Source organism: Orycteropus afer, unplaced genomic scaffold (assembly GCF_000298275.1).
Source record: "Orycteropus afer afer isolate SDZICR_OR568_19922 unplaced genomic scaffold, OryAfe1.0 scaffold00378, whole genome shotgun sequence".
Taxonomy (NCBI): domain Eukaryota; kingdom Metazoa; phylum Chordata; class Mammalia; order Tubulidentata; family Orycteropodidae; genus Orycteropus; species Orycteropus afer.
In genome coordinates, this window is record NW_006921965.1 from 2,876,023 (window position 1) to 2,880,869 (window position 4,847).

Consider the following 4,847-nt stretch of genomic DNA (forward strand, 5'->3'; position numbering starts at 1 on the left):
GCACTTGCCCCAAACTTCTCAGGAATAATTATTCTCTCCCTCCCCAACTCTCCCACTGCGCATTGTATAAATCAATCCCACCTCTAATGGCCTCAATTATTGCCTCTCCCAGTCATCCCAGAAGGTAAGGCCAAAGTCTTGCTCATTTTTGTAGCCAACCCCTTCTCTCCCACTCTTGAGGCACTCAACAATATTTGTTTTATGGTGATATTAAAACAAAGCTCTTACAAAGAGAATTTGTATTAATACTCAGGGTCAGTTTCATATGTAAAGAGGATTTGGGATGGCTTGATTTTTTCTTGGGGTATTAGCTCCTAATCTGGCCCACCCACCAAACACCATTAAAAACAAAGAAAGCATCTCCTTCCGTCTTTAATAGGGTTTGGCTCTATTATATCACTTATATGTCAAATAATATTTTCTTGTCATTTCATTTTCCTCTCTACTAGATTGGGAGTTCATCAAGAATGAGAGATTATATAATTCATATCTGTGGTAGATGAATGGTAGGTACTGGATTAATGCTTCTAGAATGAATGAACTGAAGATTTCATGAATTAGATCGCCTACTGAAATAGAAAGAGGGATTGGTTTTAAATCTGCAGAGTGCTAGGTTGAAAGTTGCTTGAAAAGGGAAGCCCAATGCTCTCATTGAACTGAGGGGAAGCACAGAGTAACTGAGCATCAAATCCAAAGACACCCAGCTATGGAACTGAAATGAGAACTCCAGTCGCTGGTTCCTAGTTCAGAGACTTCCAGCTCTTTGAGAATTTAAGACAAAAAAGAGGAAAGACTTAGAAATCTCCTAAGATATCCACCTTTCCCCTTCTACTCAGGCTCCTCTGGAAGCCAACCCAAAGCTGCTATCCTTTCTCAGCGGTCTTATATCCAAGGTACCTGTGGGAGGTCATGAAAAATCTGTGCTGATGTCTACTCCCTTTCCCCCAATGGTCCCCTCCACTTCCAGGAATTTACCTTCATTCAAAAAGTGAACAGAAATTTATATTTAAGGCCTTGCATCATAAAGTTACTTATAATAACTACAATAATAATAATAGCAAGGAAAAATACCATGGCTTGGGTTAGGTGCACCTTAGTCTTCAAAGAGACATATTTGCTCTTCAGTACTTTAAAAATCATACCCAATGGAAATATCCAACAATAGGTGAACAGTTGAATCAATCATGGTTGTTATTATTGTTAGATTCTACTGAGTTGGCTCCCACTCATAGCGTCCCTATGTACAACAGAATGAAACACTGACTGGTTGTGTGCCCTCCTCACAATCCTTGTTACACCTGAGCCCATCATTGCAGCTACTGTATAAATCCATCTTCCTGAAGGTCTTCCCCCTTTTCATTGACCCATCACTTTACCAAGCATATTTTTCTCTAGGGAATTGTCCCTTCTGACAACATGACCAAAGTAGGTGAGACAAAGTTTGGCCATTCTCACTTACAAAGAGCATTCCAGCTGCACTTTTTCCAGGACATATTTGTTCATTGCTGTAGCAGTCCATGCTATTTTCAGTATTCTTTGCCCACATGACAACTCAAAAGCATCAACTCTTCTTTGGTCTTCCTTATTCATTGTCCAGCTTTCACACACATGTGGGGCAAGGAAAATTACCATGGCGTGGGTTAGTTGCACCTTAGTCTTCAAAGAGATGTATTTGCTCTTCAGCACTTTAAAGAGATCTTTTGCAGCAGATTTGCCCAGCAAAATAAATCATCTGATTTCTTCATTGCTGCTTCCATTGACATTAATTGTGGATTCAAATAATATGAAATCTTTGGCAACTTCAAACTTTTCTCCATTTATCATGATGCTGCTTATTGGTCCAGTTTTGAGGGTTATTATTTTCTTTAGGTTGAGGTGTGATCCATACTGCAGACTGTAGTCTTTAATCTTCCTCAGTAAGTGCTTCAAGTCATCTTCACTTTCAGCAAACAAAGTTGTGTAGTCTGCATATTGTGGGTGGTTAATGAGTCTTCCTCTAATCCTGCTGCCACGTTCCTCTTCATATAGTCCAGCTTCTCAGATTTTTTGCTCAGCAGACACATTGAGCAAGTGTGATCAAAGGAAAAACCCCAATGCCTATCCTTCCTGATTTTAAACCATGCAGTATCCCCTTGCTGTGTTCAAATGACAGCATCTTGGTTCCTCATGAGCACAACTAAGTGTTCTGGAATTCCCATTCTTCTCAATGTTATCCATAATTTGCTGTGGTCCACACAGTTGAACGCTTTTGTTCAGTCAGTAAAACACAAGTAAACATCTTTCTGGTATTCTTTGCTTTCAGCCAAGATTCTCCTGATACCAGCAATGATATTCCTTGTTTCACATCCTCTTCTGAATATGGCTTACGTTTCTGGAAGTTCTCTATCAATACACTGTTGGAATCTTTTTTTAAATTATCTTCAGAAAAATTTTACTTGTGTGTGATATTAATGATGTTGTTGTTGTTGTTGTTATGTGCCATCAAGTTGGACCCAACTCATAAGTGACCCCTCCTTGCGTTTCCAAGGTGATATCACTATGGAAGTAGATTGCCCAACCTTCCTTCCGAGGAGTGGCTGGTAGGTTCAAACCACCAGCCTTCTGGTTAGCAGTCAAGTGCCTTAGACACATACTGTTGGATAATTTTCACATTCTGTTTGATCACCTTTCTTTGAAATTGGTACAAATATGGATCTTTTCCAGTCAGTTGGCTAGTGTCTGTCTTCCAAATTTCTTGGGATAGAAGAGTAAGTGCCTCCAGTGCTGCATTCGTTTGTTGAAACATCTCAATGGATATTCCTTTAATTCCTGGAGCCTTGTTTTTTGCCAATTCCTTCAGTACAGCTTTGACTTCTTCCTTCAATATCATTGGTTTTTGATCACATGCCACCTCCTGAAATAGATGAACATCGACCAGTTCTTTTTTGTACAGTGACTTTTTATATTCCTTCCATTTTCTTTTGATGTTTCCTGCATCATTCAATATTTTACCCACAGAATCTTTCAATATTGCAACCCGAGGCTTAAATTTTTTTTCTTCAGTGCTTTTAGCTTGAGAAATGCTAAGACTGTTCTTCCCTTTTGGTTTCCTAATTTCAGATTTTGCACATTTCATTATAATTATTGACTTTGTCTTCTCCAGCTGCTCTTTGAAAACTTCTGTTCAGCTCTTTTATCTTGTCATTTCTTCCCGTTGCTTGAGCTACTCTCTGTTCAAGGGCAATTTTCAGAGTCTCTTCTGACATCCATTTTGGTCTTTTTCTTCTTTTCCAATTTTTTTAATGACCATTTGCTTTTTTCATGGATGATGTTCTTGATGTCATCCTACAGTTCTTCTGGTTTTAGGTTATTGGTCTTCAATGTATCAAATCTATTCTTCAGATGATCTCTAAATTCAGGTGGGATATAATCAAGGTCATATTTTGGCTCACATGGACTCGTTTTATTTCCTTCAGCTTCAGCTTAAACTTACATATGCGCAACTGATGGTCTGTTCCACAGTCAGCTCCTGGTTTATTCTGGCTGAAAATAGTGAGCTTCTCCATCACTTCTTTTCATGGATATAGTCAATCTGTGGAATTATTGAAGTGTGACTTTTTTTTTTTCAGGTGAGTGCAGAATATGTCAATAATGATACAGCTATACAATGGCATATTTTGCATTCACTGAAAAATATCACACTTCAATAATATGACATACATGACATTAAAATATTGATATTAGCTAACATTTAATGAATGCTCACCATATGCCACTGTTTTCCTTTCTAGTCATCAGGCTCCAGTGCAGTAGCCTATGCAGTCCTCGGCAAGCAGAGCCGATTCTCAGGTTGCTGCCCAGATAAGAATGCCACCTGTAAATATTCTAACTGGCCATGCCATTCAGATAGCCAATAGTCTGCAGGTCCATTTGTCCACTTATTCACTATTTTCATATGGGTTCTTTGACTGGTTGGTATCTAATCCACTTCTTTATCCTTCCCTTCAAAGCTCAGGGTTGCAGGATTATCTTCTGTGTCTGTTTCAATTGGTTTCTTGTTTCTTTGTTGTACAGGGTCTGTGTAGCTCATCTGCTTATTCTGCTATCTTGCTGGAAACATCCATCCCCACTCAATGTCTGATTTCTTGACTGCTGCTTCCCTGGGTATTGATTGTGGATCCAAGTAAAATGAAATCCCTGATAACTTCAATCTTCTCTCCATTTACCATGATGTTACTTTTTGGTCCAGCTGTGGGGATTTTCATTTTCTTCATGTAATCTATACTGAAGAGTGTAGTCTTTGATCTTTATCAGTGTTTCAATTCTTCTTCACTTTCAGCAAGCAAGGTTGTGTCATCTGTATATCACAGGCTGTTAATTAGTCTTCCTCCAATCTATCATTTCTTCCCTTTGCTTTAGCTACTCTCCATTCAAGAGCAAGTTTCAGAGTCTCTTCTGACATCCATTTTGGTCTTTTCTTCCTTTCTTGATCTTTTAATAACTGTTTGCTTTCTTTGTGTATGATATTCTTGATGTCATCCCACAACTCATCTGGTCTTCGGTCATTGATGTTCTATGTGTCAAATCTATTCTTCATATGGTCTCTAAATTTAGGTGGGATACAATCAAGGTCATATTTGGCTCTCCTGGACTTGCTCTGATTTTCTTCAGCTTCATCTTGAACTTGCATATGAGCAATTGAGAATCTGTCCCACAGTGAGTTCCTAGTCTTGTTTTGACTGATGATATTGAATTTTTCCATCACCTCCTTGACAGATGTACTCAATTTGATTCTTAAGTATTCCATCTAGTGAGGTCCATGGGTACAGTCGCCATTTATATTGTTGGAAAATGGTATCTGCCATGAA